The following is a 16,716-nucleotide window of genomic DNA, read 5'->3' on the forward strand; positions in this document are numbered from 1 at the left end:
TACCAGTGGCGTGCAGAGGGGGGGGCCGACGGTGCCTTGGCCCCGGGCATCCATTGGATGGGGGCATCCAATCAGAGAAGGGAAAAAAAAAAAAAAATTTTTTTTAAAAAATTTTTTTTTTTTTTTTTTAAATTTAGATTACCCAATTATTTTTTTCAATTAAGGGGCAATTTAGCGTGGCCAATCCACCTACTCTGCACATTTTTTGGGTTGTGGGGGCGAAACCAACGCAGACACGGGGAGAATGTGCAAACTCCACACGGACATTGACCCAGAGCCGGGATCGAACCTGGGACCTCAGTTCCGTGAGGCGGTTGTGCTAACCACTAGGCCATCGTGCTGCCCCAGAGAAGGAAATAAGATAGTAATTTTAAAATTTCAGCGGTGATAAATCAATTTTTGGAGGCTCACCACACTGCAGAGGCAGTTGTTAGCCCTTTATTCCTTTAACATGGTGTACCCTTTCTGTCTAGAGAAAATGGTCCTTCTCCCCATCCCCCCCACACGCATGCACATGATGTACGTGGTGCAACCATCAAAAGCAACAAGCAGACGTGGCTGTTCGTTCCTGCGTTTCCTCGAGTCATAACTCGTCTTTTCTTCAGCTTTTTGTGCATCTAGATTAGTTCTTTTACCTACTCAGGTCAGTGAATAGCTCTAGAACAGGTGCAACTACGGTTTTTATAGGTTTTTTGGCGATATTTAATGAAATATTTACGTGGGATGTAGTAAGAGTGAAGCCTGGATGATCAGAGGACTGCTATGGCATTTAATCTCGGAATAGAAGACATTTATTCCTTAACATGCTAATATTCGAATACAGATACCACTAATTTGCAAGTCTATGATATAAATTGCACAAAATTATCAGTGAAGAATCAGTGTAAAATAATTTGATACGAAGGAACAAAGAAATGAAATATGGTTTATCCGTCTGCAACTGACCGATTGTTTACCATTTTCTTCCCATTTTCTCATGCGTCTTACGGTTTTTGAGATAAAAAATGAAATGTTACGAGTATTTCGTGTACAACCAAGTGGAGCACAGAACAGGAAAAAAAAGAGGGCCAGAGTCGAAGAAAAGTCCCATCAAAGAGGGGCATTAGATGCATGGATAAAAAGAAGTAAAGAAGAAGTAGGAGAACCTGGAGAAGTAAAAGATGATGTGGGTGCAGAGAAGGATTTTTCTGATACGGATTCAGCTCGGTCAGAACATAATACTCTCTCTCCTCAGTCTCGTTGTCAGGATGATGGATGTGAAGAATCCATGTGAAGAAAATAAAGAAGATATTTGCATATTTTTGCAAAGAAGCGATTTTGGCTGTTTGAAGAAACCGATTCCAGATCATTTGAAGATGACAATATTACAACATGGCCCTGAAAGATATCAGAATAAAAGTGGTCCATTTGCTGAGAAGGATGGGAGATCATTTTCCAAACAGTGGTTTGATAAAGTTTCCACAAACAGAGAAATTGTGGAGAGAAAATGGTTGTTATACTCTCCATATCGGAAAGCATGCTACTGTTTTGTTTGCTTTTTGTTTTCAAAGGAGCATTTGTTGTCTGTGTCAAACTTTGGAAAGGAAGACGGTTTCTCCACTTGGAGAAAATTAAATCCAACAATACCTGACCATGAGAAAAGCCCTTCTCATAGAGCTCACATGAGGGAATACCTGAACCTTGTAGTTCGACTCCATCATTCAACTACGATAGATGCTGAACTTCAACAGCAAATGTCTGCTGAAAAGAAAAGATGGAAAGCTATAACTGAACGGATTGTCGAGGTTATATCCTTTCTGGCAAAACAGAATCTGGCCTATCGTGGACATCGAGGAGAAGGAATATCTGGGTTATCAGAGCCAGGGGAGACAGTCAGTGAAAATATAGGAAACTTTCTAGCAACAATCAGACTTTTGGCCAAATATGATGACATCATAGCAAAACACTTGCAGAGAGGGAAAGTGAAACCAAAAAGTGTCACCTACTTGTCCAACAGAATTCAAAACGAAATAATCAATCTTCTTGGTGAAACTGTCAAGAAAAATATAATTTCCGAAATTAAGGACGCAAAATATTTTAGCATAATGCTGGATTCAACTCCAGATATTGCCCATGAAGATCAGGTTTCTGAAATTCTGCGTTACGTTCATATTGATGAAAACAGAAAAGTAGAAATAAAGGAGACATTTCTGGGATTTTTTCAAGTCAACAAGAAAGATGCAGTCAGCCTGGTAAATAAAATTCAGGAAAAATTGGAAGAAGACAAAATTTCCATGAATGACTGTCGTGGTCAAGCATATGATAACGCAGCAGTTATGGCTGGAGTGAGAGGAGGTGTTCAACAAAAAATTCTTGAAGTTAACCCAAAAGCTGTGTTTGTGAACTGCGAGAACCACAGCCTCAATTTGTCCTGTGTCCATGCAAGTGAGGTGCAACCTGTTGTTACATTTTTTGGCATTCTAGAAAAACTCTACTTTTTTTTCTTCATCTACTTCTCGTTGGGAAGTGTTAAAATCATTTGTCACTCGGACTGTGAAAAGACAGTGTGACACAAGTCGGAGTTCCAGCCATGATGCTGTGCAAGTAATCCACGAAGAGTGTGACAACGTTATTGCAAGCCTTCAACACCTGCTGGAAGAAGAATTTTCAAGGGAAACTGAATCTGATGCAGGATCGCTACTGAACTCTATTCAACAGTTCCCGTTTATAGCTTTATTAAATTTTTGGTACTCAGTTTTATCATCAGTGGATAAAGTCTCAAAACGTTTGCAGGATCCGAAAATGGGGTTCCATGAAGCTTCTTGTGATCTGAGAGGACTTATTCATATCTTGAATTTGAAGAATGACGAAATTATCCACAATGCAATAGATTTAGCCAATGAATATTGTCAAAATTGGGGAATACCAATTGCACGAACAAGGAGAAGAAGAATAATGCCTGGAGAGTCAGCAAGAGATAGTGGACTGACGGCACAAGAAGAAATGAATAGAGTAATGGTAGAGATTGTGAACAGATTAAAAACTGAAATTGAAGACCGCAGTGTCCATCTTCAAAGACTCAGTGACCGATTTTCTTTTCTTCTGAACTTGAATTCAGGAGTGATTGAAGATGAACAAGAAAGAGAGAAATTAAAAAAGGAATGTTCAGACTTTGCAAATTATTATGACAATGATGTGGTTGCAATTCAGTTATATGACAAAATTATTGATTTTGTGATGCTCCTTCGAGCTGGAGGGAATAGAGTTCCCCCTGATCCTAAAGATGCTCTGGAGTATTTACTGCAGTATGGGAGGGATGTTTTTCCGACGCTGTGTGTTTCATACAGATTACTGCTTACAATCGCATTTTCAGTCGCAAGCTGTGAAAGGTCATTTTCAAAACTGAAATTAATAAAAACATATCTGAGGTCTTCTATGTCACAGGAGCGACTGACCAACCTGGCTTTAATAAGCATTGAAAAATAATTTCTCACAGCTGATGTAAAAAGTGAAGTAGTTCAGGTGTTTTGTGACAGGAGGTATCATTTGGGGAAAAGAACTTAATAAATTTGATTGATTTATAAATATTAAAATCGAATAAAGCGCTTATTTCATGTTTCATCTGTGTTTATATATTCAAAATATATTCCTTTTTCATAATATTTCTCAGTATATTAGGCCTTATACTTGAGTCTTTGGGGCATACAATCAAGATTTGCCCCGGGCATCACCAGACCTCTGCACGCCACTGCCTACTACTCTATGAGTAAAGAAACTGCCTCTGACATCTGTCCTATATCTATCACCCCTCAATTTAAAGCTATGTCCCCTCGTGTTGGTCATCACCATCCGAGGAAAAAGACTCTCACTGTCCACCCTATCTAACCCTCTGACAATCTTATATGTCTCTATTAAGTCACCTCTCAGCCTTCTCCTCTCTAACGAAAACAACCTCAAGTCCCTGAGCCTTTCCTCGTAAGACCTTCCCTCCATACCAGGCAACATCCTAGTAAATCCCCTCTGAACCCTTTCCAAAGCTTCCACATCCTTCCTATAATGTGGTGACCAGAACTGCACGCTGTACTCCAGGTGCGGCCGCACCAGAGTTATGTACAGCTGCAGCATGACCTTGTGGCTCCGAAACTCAATCCCCCTGCTGATAAAGGCTAGCACACCATATGCCTTCTTAACAGCCTTATTAACCTGGGTGGCAACTTTCAGGGATTTATGTACCTGGATGCCGAGATCTCTCTGTTCATCTACACTACCAAGAATCTTGCCATTAGCCCAGTAGTCTGCATTCCTGTTACTCCTTCCAAAGTGAACCACCTCACACTTTTCCGCATTAAACTCAATCTGCCACCTCTCAGCCCAGCTCTGCAGCTTATCTATGTCCCTCTGTATCCTATAACATCCTTCAACACTATCCACAACTCCACCGACCTTCGTGTCATCTGCAAATTTACTAACCCATCCTTCTACACCCTCTTCCAGGTCATTTATAAAAATGACAAACAGCAGTGGCCCCAAAACAGATCCTTGCGGTACACCACTGGTAACTGAACTCCAGGATGAACATTTGCCATCAACCACCACCCTCTGTCTTCTTTCAGCTAGCCAATCCAAACCGCTAAATCACCTTCAATCCCATACTTCCTTATTTTCTGCAATAGCCTACTGTGGGGAACCTTATCAAACGCCTTACTGAAATCCATATACACCACATCAACCGCTTTACCGTCATCCACCTGTTTGGTCACCTTCTCAAAAAACTCAATAAGGTTTGTGAGGCATGACCTACCCTTCACAAAACCGTGTTGACTATCGCTAATCAACTTGTTCTTTTCAAGATGATTATAAACCCTATCTCTTATAACCTTTTCCAACATTTTACCCACAACCGAAGTAAGGCTCACAGGTCTATAATTACCAGGGTTGTCTCTACTCCCCTTCTTGAACAAGGGGACAACATTTGCTATCCTCCAGTCTTCCGGCACTATTCCGACAAAGACGACATAAAGATCAAGGACAAAGGCTCTGCAATCTCCTCACTAGCTTCCCAGAGAATCCTAGGATAAATCCCATCTGGCCCAGGGGACTTATCTATTTTGACATTTTCCAAAATTGCTAACACCTCCTCCTTATGAACCTCAATTCCATCTAGCCTGGTCGACTGAACCTGAGTGTTCTCCTCGACAACATTGTCTTTCTCCAGTGTAAACACTGACGAAAAATATCCATTTAACGCTTCCCCTATCTCCTCTGATTCCACACACAACTTTCCACTACTATCCTTGATTGGCCCTAATCTTACTCTAGTCATTCTTTTGTTCTTGATATACCTATAGAAAGTCTTAGGGTTTTCCTTGATCCTATCCGCCAACGACTTTTCGTGTCCTCTCCTTGCTCTTCTTAACTCTCCCTTTAGGTCCTTCCTGGCTAACTTGTAACTCTCAAGTACCCTAACTGAGCCTTCATGTCTCATCCTAACATAAGCCTTCTTCTTCCTCTTGACAAGTGCTTCAACTTCCTTCGTAAACCACGGTTCCCTTGCTCGACATCTTCCTCCCTGCCTGACAGGTACATACTTATCAAGGACACGCAGTAGCTGTTCCTTGAAAAAGCTCCACATTTCGATTGTACCCATCCCCTGCAGTTTCCTTCCCCATCCTATACATCCTAAATCTTGCCGAATAGCATCATAATTGCCTTTCCCCCAGCTATAATTCTTGCCTTGCGGTATATACCTATCCTTGCCCATTGCTAAAGTAAACATAACCGAGTTGTGATCACTATCACCAAAGTGCTCACCTACATCTAAATCTAACACCTGGCTGGGTTCATTACCCAGTACCAAATCCAATGTGGCCTCGCCCCTTGTTGGCCTGTCTACATACTGTGTCAGAAAACCCTCCTGCACACACTGTACAAAAACTGACCCATCTATAGTACTCGAACTATAGTATTTCCAGTCAATATTTGGAAAGTTAAAGTCCCCCATAACAACTACCCTGTTACTCTCGCTCCTGTCGAGAATCATCTTTACAATCCTTTCCTCTACATCTCTGGAACTATTCGGAGGTCTATAGACATCTCCCAACAGGGTGACCTCTCCTCTCCTGTTCCTAACCTCGGCCCATACTACCTCAGTAGACGGGTCCTCAAACGTCCTTTCTACCGCCGTAATACTTTCCTTGATTAACAATGCCACCCCCCCCCCTCTTTTACCATCTTCTTTGTTCTTACAGAAACATCTAAATCCTGGAACCTGCAACAACCATTCCTGTCCCTGCTCTACCCATGTCTCTGAAATCGGCACAACATCGAGTTCCCAGGTACCAACCCATGCTGCAAGCTCACCCACCTTATTCCGGATGCTCCTGGCGTTGAAGTAGACACACTTCAAACCAGCGTCTTGCTTGCCAGTGCCCTCTTTCGAACTTTTAACCCTATCCCTGACCTCACTACTCTCAACATCCTGTACACTGGGACTACAATTTAGGTTCCCATCCCCCTGCTGAATTAGTTTAAACCCCCCCCGAAGAGCACTAGCAAATCTCCCCCCCCCCAGGATATTGGTACCCCTCTGGTTCAGGTGAAGACCATCCTGTTTGTAGAGGTCCCACCTACCCCAGAATGAGCCCCAATTATCCAGGAAACCAAAACCCTCCCTGTAGCCACGTGTTCAACTCCTCTCTCTCCTTATTTCTCACTTCGCTAGCACGTGGCACGGGTAACAATCCAGAGATAACAACTCTGTTTGTTCTAGCTCTCAGCTTCCACCCTAGCTCCCTGAATTTCTGTCTCAAATCCCCATCTCTCTTCCTACCTATGTCGTTGGTACCTATGTGGACCACGACTTGGGGCTGCTCCCCTCCCCCTTAAGAATCCCAAAAACTCGATCAGAGACATCACGAACCCTGGCACCTGAGAGGCAACACACCAACCGTGAGTCTCTTTCGTTCCCACAGAACCTCCTGTCTGTTCCTCTAACTATGGAGTCCCCAATGACAAGTGCTCTGTTCCTCTTCTCCCTTCCCTTCCGTGCAACAGGGACAGACTCTGTGCTAGAGACCTGTGCCCTATTTATTACCCCTGGTAAATCGTCCCCCGCAACAGTATCCAAAACGGTATACTTGTTATAGAGGGGAACGACCACAAGGGATCCCTGCACTGCCTGCCGGTTCCCTCTCCCTCCCCTGACGGTAACCCATCTACCTTCTTCTTTTACCTGAAGTGTGACTACCTCCCTATAACTCCTTTCAATAACCTCCTCCGCCTCCCGAATGATCCGAAGTTCATCCAGCTCCAGCTCCAGGTCCCTAACGCGGCTCTCGAGGAGCTGGAGTTGGGTGCACTTCCCGCAGATGTAGTCAGCAGGGACACTAAATTAACCTTAACCTTATCAAAGAAAATTCTTTACAATTACCAGTTAAACAATGATAAACTATAATATATATAAATCCTAACTGCTATCTTTTATCTCCAATCAAGGAAAACCCGTCTCAGGTCAAAATAAACTACTTTGAGAAAGAGAGGTGCTTTTGGAAACAGCCTGCAGATTCTTGCCATTGTCAAACTGCTGTTTAACTTGCCAGCATTTGGTGAAAAGCTCTTGTTCTGTTTACAGCCAGATCAAATCTCATTGTTTTTCAGAAGCTGTTAGTCTGTTTACAGACAGATCAAAACTAAACTCAACATGTGACTGCTTCAGCCCCAGGCTCTTCCAATTAATCACATCATCTCTATCACATTAACTGGGTTATGACCTTCTGACTAAGGCTAAACATGTTCAGCTGGATTCTCCGTTTCAGAAACATGGGCCGGGATTCTCCCTTCTGGGGACTAAGTCCCCACGCTGGTGGGAGAACTGGTGGCAACCACTCCAGCTATTCCATGCGGAATTCTAGGTGGACGCCGGAGGGGTTGGCACCGCTCCAGCTGGCGCCGAAGGGATGGCGCAAGTTCACTGTGGTTCCTCGCATGCGCAGACTGGCCGGCGTATTTTGGTGCACGCGCGGGGCTTCTCTTCTCCGCGCCGGTCATGGCGGAGCCCTACAGGGGCCGGCGTGGAAGAAAGAAGGGCCCCCATGGATCAACCCTGCCCACAGATCGGTGGGCCCCGATCGCAGGCCAGTCCACTGTGGGGACCCGGGCCGAATCCCCCCCCCCCCCCCCCCCCCCCCCCCGAGGACCGCCCCCGCCGACGTACCTGCCAGGTCCCACTGGTATGTGAGTTGAGTGATTCACGCCAGCGGGACTGGCCAAAAATGGATGGCTGCTCAGCCCATGGGGCCTGGAAAATCACCAGGGGGGCCACTGCCAACGGCCCCCGACTGGCGTGGTGTGAATCCTGCCCCCGCCCGAAATACTGCATCGGAGAATACGGCAGCTGGTATCGGGGCGGCGGGGTGGGATTCACGTCGCCCCCCCGGGGATTCTCGGACCTTGCGGGAGGTCGGAAAACCCTGCCTTAAGTGTTGATGCCAGGACTGAATCTGTGGTGTTCTACGACAGCAAAATTGGCACCGTTATCAGAGCATTTCATCAACCATTAATGGACTAGCACTGGTGCCATGTAGAACACAACTAATGCCAATGAAAAACGGTGCCTGATTTGCTGGAGTCAGGATTGACACTCGAAAGGCTGACAAGCTGCAGCTGTATATATGCACTCCAATCCCCATACACACTCATCCCAGCCAAGAAGATGGCAGCAAGGAAAGTGAAATGCCATTTAACAGATGCAGAACTGGAGACCCTACTGAACATAGTGAAGGAGAGGCAGACTACCATGTACCTTGGGGTGGGGAAGAGGTTACCATCTGCGTCGTGCACCGGGTCTGGGCACAGGTAGGAGAGGCCATGTGCACCATGAGCAACACTGCCAGGACTGACTATCAGTGCTGCAAGAAACTGCACAACCTCTTCAGGGCGGCCAGAGTGAGTAGGCAGCATGATGCCCCTGACAGTAATCCTTGACCAACACATCTCCTACTCCGCTCCTCCCCTCCCCCACCACCCAGAGGGAGACCGAACCCCCACCCTGCACCACATTCCAGCACCCATACCGGGCTGGATGCCCTGGTGACGGAGGCCACCAGCAACCAACTGGTTGTTGCATGTGTCTGACTGTCAAACACTGTGCATTTTCTGACTCCCGCCGCCTCCCAGGATAAGACAGCCCACAACCGCCGTGAGAGGGGAAAGTCCAATTTCTGAGCAGTGGGCACTGGAGCTGATCGGTGGGCCCGGGAAAAGGGCAATCATTACGACAGAGGTTGGCAATCGATCAAGCAAGTGAGACTCCGCTGAGTTGTGGTTCCCCATGGACGTGTCACCACCCCCTCCACCACCCTCACCTCCCCACACTGCCCCTCAACAGGGCCGAGGTGGAGATGGTTCGCAGTTTCAAATTCCATGGGGGGCACATCTCCAAAAATCTGTCCTGGTCCACCCATGTCGACACTACCACCAAGAAAGCAAGGAAACTAAGGAAATTCGGCATGTCCGCATTAACCCGTACCAATTTTTACAGATGCACCATAGAAAGCATCCTATCTGGCTCAATCACAACCTGGTATGGCACCTGCTCGGCCCAGGAACGCAAGAAACCTCAGAGAGTCGTGAACACAGCCCAGTCTATCACACAAACCTGCCTCTCATCCATTGACTCCATCTACACCTCCCACTCCCTGGGGAAAGCGGGCAGCATAATCAAAGACCCCTCCCACCCGGTTTACTCACTCTTCCAACTTCTTCCATCGGGCAGGAGATACAGAAGTCTGAGAACACGCATGAACAACTCAAAAACAGCTTCTTCAACGCTGTTGCCAGACTCCTAAATAACCCTCTTATGGACTGACCTCATTAACACTACACCCCTGTATGCTTCATCCGATGCCGGTGCTTATGTAGTTACGTTGTATATCTTGTGTTGCCCTATTATGTATTTTCTTTTATTCCCGTTTCTTCCCATGTACTTAATGATCTGTTGAGCTGCTCGCAGAAAAATACTTTTCACTGTACCTCGGTACACGTGACAATAAACAAATCCAATCCAATCCAATACCTACAGTCAATCTGTATCAGTGGAAAGCCGCTTGGTGAGCCAACCATTGGAAGGTCGGACCGGCATGGAGCGTAGTGGAGGAATGAGAGAAAGCGATAAACACCTCCCTCTCTCCAGCACTGGCAGCGGCACCTTGTTCCAATGACTCCTAGAACACACGGAATCCATCATACAACCCCCCCCCCCCCCAAAACATAGACCAGTTGCAGGAAAACAAGGCACACTAGTGACCTGCATGGCACCCCTAGAAAATAGATACTGATTATAAAAGTCACCGCTAGTCCATGAAAGTGTCCTGGCGCAACGTCCAGGCTGTTCAGTCGAGTCGGGCTGCTGCCCCTCCTCACCTACATTATCAGTATCTAATCTTCCATCACCACCCTGTCCGAGGACTGGCCACAAGAACACAGGGGGCATTAACAGGTGACCCACTAGTCCAGAACAGAATACACAGTCAATGCACAAAACAGACCTTCAAAAACATTCACAGACTTCTCGAGAAATCCTCAGCCGGGAGTAGGCTTGCAAAAACCCCCTTCTTGCTGCACTGGAGGTAAAAGACAATGAAAGGCCTTCTTTCTTCCTTCTTTATTCCTTCTCTTCATCCAGAAAGCAGCAAGTAAATCCAAGGGGAAGGGCAGCAGGCAAGCAGAAAAGGCAGGAGCAAACAAACTCAGCTACAGCCTCCAGACTTTTGCAGCAAGCAGCAAACACAACCTGCAGCTGGGAAGTGCTCTCACAACTGACAAGGATAATTCCCATTAGCAATAGCATTCAGCTGTGAAGCGAGAGGCTGGTCACAGTCAAAGGGGGTGAAATTGACTTTCACCATTGAAGCCAGAACAGTGCTCCGTCCTGAAAGTGTTTGGTGGGATAGACAGGCTGCAGCTGTGGTTCCCCTGTCATGGGACTCGACAAAATTTAAAGATGGCTTAAACGCCCAACAGACTCAAAGCCGCTCACATCCTGACCCAGGAGCAAGCCCTGACCTGCAATGCTTCAGTCCTCTGACCAAGCCCAATACCCCACCACAGGGCCAGTAGCTCCAGTGCTCTTGAGCTGCATGCGGGATAATGGAAATGGCTACTCATCCCCTCACTTCCCCTCAGCAGCCATTGTGCCAGCTTCACGATTTAGAAAAGGAGTATTAAAGGACACTCATGTGATTTTTCGCTGGGGAGTCAGATAATTCCCTTGACAGCGCTGCATTTGACTTAAGTCTCACGAATGAGCGTGAAATGAATGCAAATGAGGGCTAATGTTGTGCTCACCATTTTTGGGTGAGATCTGGAACTCGTCATTGGGAGCAGGCCAGGTGAATTGTAAACCACAATTTTGGCCTTTCTCGCTATTCAACCAGAGCGTTTATTTGAGAACAATTAAAAGATTAGAATCTTTGAAACTTCCATATTGATATTTTATGGTCTCTCTGAATAACACTTGTGTAGTGGACTGTTGGAACAGCACCTTCTTTTATCCCGCAAAATACTCTGAATAGAAGTTTTCCCTCTGAGGTTCCACACTTGCGATTGTTGTTATATACATCGAAACACAGATATTAGAAGCAGGAGGAGGCCATTCGGCCCTACGAGCCTGCTCAGCCATTCATTATGATCATGGCTGATCATCAAGTCTAACACTCTGATCCCCCCCCCCCCCCCATTTCCCTTGATCCCTTTAGCCCCACGTTATAACTAATTCCTTCTTGAAATTACACTACGTTTTGGCCTCAACTACTTCCTGTGGTAGCCAATTCCACCAATTCACCACACTCTGGGTGAAGAAATTTCTCCTCACCTCAATCCTAAAAGGTTTACCCCTTATCGACAAACTATGACCCCCTAGTTCTGGACCACCCCCCCCCCCCCCCCCCGCCCCCCAATCGGGAACACTCTCTCTGAATCTACCCTGTCTAAGTCTGTTAGAATTTCATAAGTTTCTATGAGATCCTTTCTCACTCTTCTAAACTCCAATTAACATAATCCTAACCAATTTAATCTCTCTTTATATGATAGTCCTGCCACCCCAGGAATGAGTCTGGTAAACTTTAGCTGTACTCCATCCATAGCAAGAACATGTTGGGTGAATGGGCATGAAAGAGGCATTGAGTTTACATGGAATATATAGTGGCCTTGATAAGTGGGTAGGGGTGTGAGGTGATGTGACGAGAGAGGGGTAGAGTGCCTAACACCTTTCATTACAACTTGGACAAAGTCTCAGAGAACCAAAACAAACCTTCAAAGTGTAGAAATTTCCCAACTCAAATACTCACCTCAGCAGCAAAATTCTGGTCCGCAGCCCTAGCTAGGGGCTCGATCCAATGGCTACGCTGCGCCTGAAAAGCAGCTCGTCGTGGAGCAGCATGGCCATTGAAATCCGGGAGACGCCACTCCGCACATAATAGGCGGGATCACTTTTTAGCAAATCTGCTTATTAGAACAAGGCAGACTGCAGCATGGTGGCACAGAGGTTAGCACTGGGACTACAGCGCTGAGGACCCGGGTTCGGATCCCATCCCTGGGTCACTGTCCGTGCGGAGTTTGCGTGGGTTTCACCCCCACAACCCAAAGATGTGCTGGTTAGGTGGATTGGCCACACTAAACGGCCCCTTAATTGGAAAAAAAAATGATTGGGTACTCCAAATAAAAAAAAACAAAATTAGAGCACGGCAGTAAGCCTCTCTCTAATCTGCAGATTCCTGAGGTACCTGAGGCTTTGGGATTCAACACCTTTGCTTCAGAGACCTCGGCGAGTGCTGTTCAGCACTGGTTCCCATAAATGGGGACCAGACAGAACCACACTTGTGGGGGTCTCCAAGGGGAGGCCCCGGTTGCATGCCCTTTGGGCCGAATAGTGCCCTGGCACTGCTGGTGCAACCTGGACACCTTCGTAGTGCCAGTCTGGCATCCTGGCATCCACCTGGATGTCAGCCTGGATGATTGCTGTAAGAAGTCTTACAACACCAGGTTAAAGTCCAACAGGTTTGTTTCAAACACGAGCTTTCGGAGCACGGCTCCTTCTTCAGGTGAATTCACCTGAAGAAGGAGCCGTGCTCCGAAAGCTCGTGTTTGAAACAAACCTGTTGGACTTTAACCTGGTGTTGTAAGACTTCTTACTGTGCTCACCCCAGTCCAACGCCGGCATCTCCACATCATGGATGATTGCTGGCATGGAAACTGCCAAGATGCCATTTTGGCACTGCCAAGTTGCCAATCTGGCATTTTCTGCGAACATACAATCGGGCCGGAGTTTGGGGGGTGGGAGGGGGGGCGGGTGGTTGGGGGGGCGGTGCATGGGTTGTGGATTGTTTCGGGAGCCTTGGAGATTGGGACACCATTTAAAAATGACGTCCCAATTTCTCACTACAATGGGGAGTTCCGACGATCAAAGCTCTCCACTGTAAAAAAAAAAATGGGGTTATTTGTGGCTGGGGCGCACGTTCTCCATTCAGTCCCTTATTCAACGTGAGTCACTGAGAGTGCCTGAAATCACGCGGCTAACGTGCTCGTGAGGGAACTTTGTTCCCTTTTCAAAGAATCGAGCCCGAAAGTTGAGACACACCCAAAATAGTGACCGGTGAGGTTTGAATTGCAGGGTGTAGGTGGAATTAAGTCATTGCCATTACAATTTCATACATGACTGAGTTTAGGAGGAACTTCTTCACCCAAAGGGTTGTGAATCTATGGAATTCCTTGCCCAGTGAAGCAGTTGAGGCTCCTTCATTACATGTTTTTAAGATAAAGATTGATAGTTTTTTGAAGAATAAAGGGATTAAGGGTTATGGTGTTCGGGCCGGAAAGTGGAGCTGAGTCCACAAAAGATCAGCCATGATCTCATTGAATGGCAGAGCAGGCTCGAGGGGCCAGATGGCCTACTCCTGCTCCTAGTTCTTATGTTCTTATTACATTTATGTTAATGCTGTTGGGAGATGTACAAAAACGAACCTGGAAGTGAGTTGCCTACTTTATTGGTAAAAGCCATAAAAATTATAAGGAGAGATCAAGGACAAGCTGTTTTTTCAATGGAGGCCTCAAACAACTATTGGGTCCCGTTGTTACATTTGTGATGGCCGCTACATGGCTTTTACCAGCTTCATTTTTATACATCTCCCAACAGCATTAACATAAACGTAATGTATGAAATTGTAACGGCAATGACTTAATTGCAACTGAGAAAATTTAGTTTAAGTAATAATGGACAGAGTACTTTTCCCAGAAGTTTGTTTTTCTTGGCCATGCCATCATTACAAGAGAGTACTATTATTATTTGCTATCATAAGATTAGATACTGGGCAGTATCAGCATACTGCTCGATATTAGATATTGGAACCATGTAGCCACAGCAATGTCGTTGACTCTTAAAAGTCTTCAGGGATGGGCAATAAATGCTGGCCTAACCAGTAATCCCCACATCCCACGATTGAATAAAGAAAAAAAAAAAACCAGGTAGGGTCTGAAAGCTATTACCAAATGTGAAAGCATATCTGAGGCAGACCCAAAATGTATAACAGGCACAAAACATACTGATGTACCATCAATTCACTACAAGACGATGAGAGCGAGTGAACATAGGCTTTATTATCCAAGAACTTGCCTGCCTGTGACTGCTGTAATAAATGAGCGCCGGTCTATATGCCGCCAGGAGGGGGCAGAGCCAGAGGCAGAGCCCACCAGGGTTCCAGTACAATACATGGAAGGAGATCATATTACCATTCCCTGGCCATAGGCCCCAGTACTATACAGACAACTTATATTATGGTGAATACATTCACCACACATACCTAACATTTGCTGGTCCAATTCTCGGATCCCTTGTGCACAATCTGCTGCTTTACGGCCAGCGCAGTTGAATACAAAATCAACCCCATGAGTAAAACTAAATAAGTATCAGTGCAGATCCCACAAAATAACTCCATCTCTGACCATTCAAGCTTTAAGGTTCATATTCATTGAGAGTGAAGTATCTCTGAGGCCATGGGTGGAATTCTCCGACCCCCCCGCAGGGTCGGGGAATCGCCCGGGGCCGGCGTAAATCCCGCCCCGCCGTGGCGGGAATTCTCCACCACACGGGAATCGGCGGGAGCAGGAATCACGCCCCCCCGAACGGCAGGCGCCCTGCGGCGATTCTCCGGCCCGCGATGGGCCGCTGACAGGCCAATCCCGCCGACGTGGTTTAAACCACCTCTGATGCCGGCGGGATTGGCGGCGCGAGCAGGCCCCCGGGGTCCTGGGGGGGGGGTGGGGCTCGGGCCACTCTGCTACGCCAGGACCCCCCGCCCCGCCAGGTAGGGGAGAATCCCGGCCCTTGTCAGGAAGAGATCAGGGCCGGGATTCTCCCCTACCCGGCGGGGCGGGGGGTCCCAGCGAATTCTCCGCACCTTTAGGGGCTAGGCCCATGCCGGAGTGGTTTCCACTCCGTCGATGGCGCCAAAACCGGTGCCAACGGCCTTTGGCGCTACGCCACCCGGCGTCGGGGCTGGCCGAAAGGCCTTCGCCGGTCCGCGCATGCACCGATGCGTCAGCTGACGTCACCTCCGGCGCATGCGCGGTAGGGGGGTTCTCTTCCGCCTCCGCCATGGTGGGGGCCATGGCGACGGCGGAATAAAAAGAGTGCCCCCACGGCACTGGTCCGCCCGCCGATCGGTGGGCCCTGATCGCGGGCCAGGCCACCGTGGGGGCACCCAATGGGGTCCGATTGCCCCGCGCCGCCAATCCCTCCGGCACTAGAGGTGGTTTAAACCACGTTAACGGGATTGGCCTGTAAACGGCAGGACTTTGGCCCATTGCGGGCCGGAGTATCGCCGCGGGGGGGGGCATGCCGATCGGCAGGGCGTGATTCCCGCTCCCGCCAATTTCCAGGTGGCAGAGAATTCTGGCCATGGCGGAGGCGGGATTGACGCCGGCCCCCGGGCGATTCCCCGACCCTGTGGGTGTCGGAGAATTCCGTCCCAGGTTAATTATTCCGACTGAAGTGGATCCAAATGTAATCAATACCTTGTACTTGCCACTTGCCTTTTAAATTATACCCTTTTAAATGATCACTTAATTGCCAATACAGGCATAAGAAAACATTAGAAAGTAAAATTTACATGCATTTATTTGTCTATATGCAGGAGGTTTTGTAAATGAAGATTGCAGTGGAACACTGGTTATCAACATGGGCAAAATATTAACATTCAACAGTCTTCAAACATTGGTGACAAAAGCGGCCAGTTTGAGATCTAAACCTGAGAAGTGGTAATATTATTTTCAGGCAATTGTTTGACTCTGAAATCATTTGGAAATAAGTTTAATTTAATATTATTTTAATATTATTTTTCATGTTTAGAATAACAAATATGTTGAATCACTATGATTCCTTCAATTTTCCTGCAGACCTGTTTAAAACTTGCAGTTGATTTTATCTTTCTTGTTCTATGTTAGAATAATTAAAAGCTTTAAATGATTGAAGCAAATCTGCCTAAGATCACACTTGTTCAAAAGCATACAACAACCCGTTGTTGTAACCTGGCATATTAATGCTTTGTGAAATAATATTGTTTGCTGCACGAATATTATTTGCTAGCATCACTTGGGAGAGTTTAAACTAGTGTGGCTGGGGGTGGGAGCCAGAGCAGTAGATCAGCAGGTGAAATAACTGAGGAGGAACGAGTGAATAAGGCCAGT

At 46.8% G+C, this 16,716-nt stretch overlaps 1 protein-coding gene across 3 annotated transcripts in view; it reads left to right on the top strand.

Annotated features, from left to right (window-relative positions):
- LOC119955954 (C-type mannose receptor 2-like) overlaps positions 1–16,412 on the top strand; it is a 109,210-nt gene extending 92,798 nt beyond the window's left edge. For 2 of the 3 annotated variants that reach the window (XM_038782618.1, XM_038782620.1), the window contains exon 9: positions 16,164–16,411. The gene's annotated coding sequence lies outside the window, so the exon portion shown is untranslated. Of the gene's footprint in view, positions 1–16,163 lie in introns of all 3 variants that reach the window. The other variant, XM_038782619.1, reaches the window with a different exon arrangement.
- Positions 16,413–16,716: the final 304 nt, after the last annotated feature.

Source organism: Scyliorhinus canicula, chromosome 21 (assembly GCF_902713615.1).
Source record: "Scyliorhinus canicula chromosome 21, sScyCan1.1, whole genome shotgun sequence".
In the NCBI taxonomy this organism is placed as follows: Eukaryota; Metazoa; Chordata; class Chondrichthyes; order Carcharhiniformes; family Scyliorhinidae; genus Scyliorhinus; species Scyliorhinus canicula.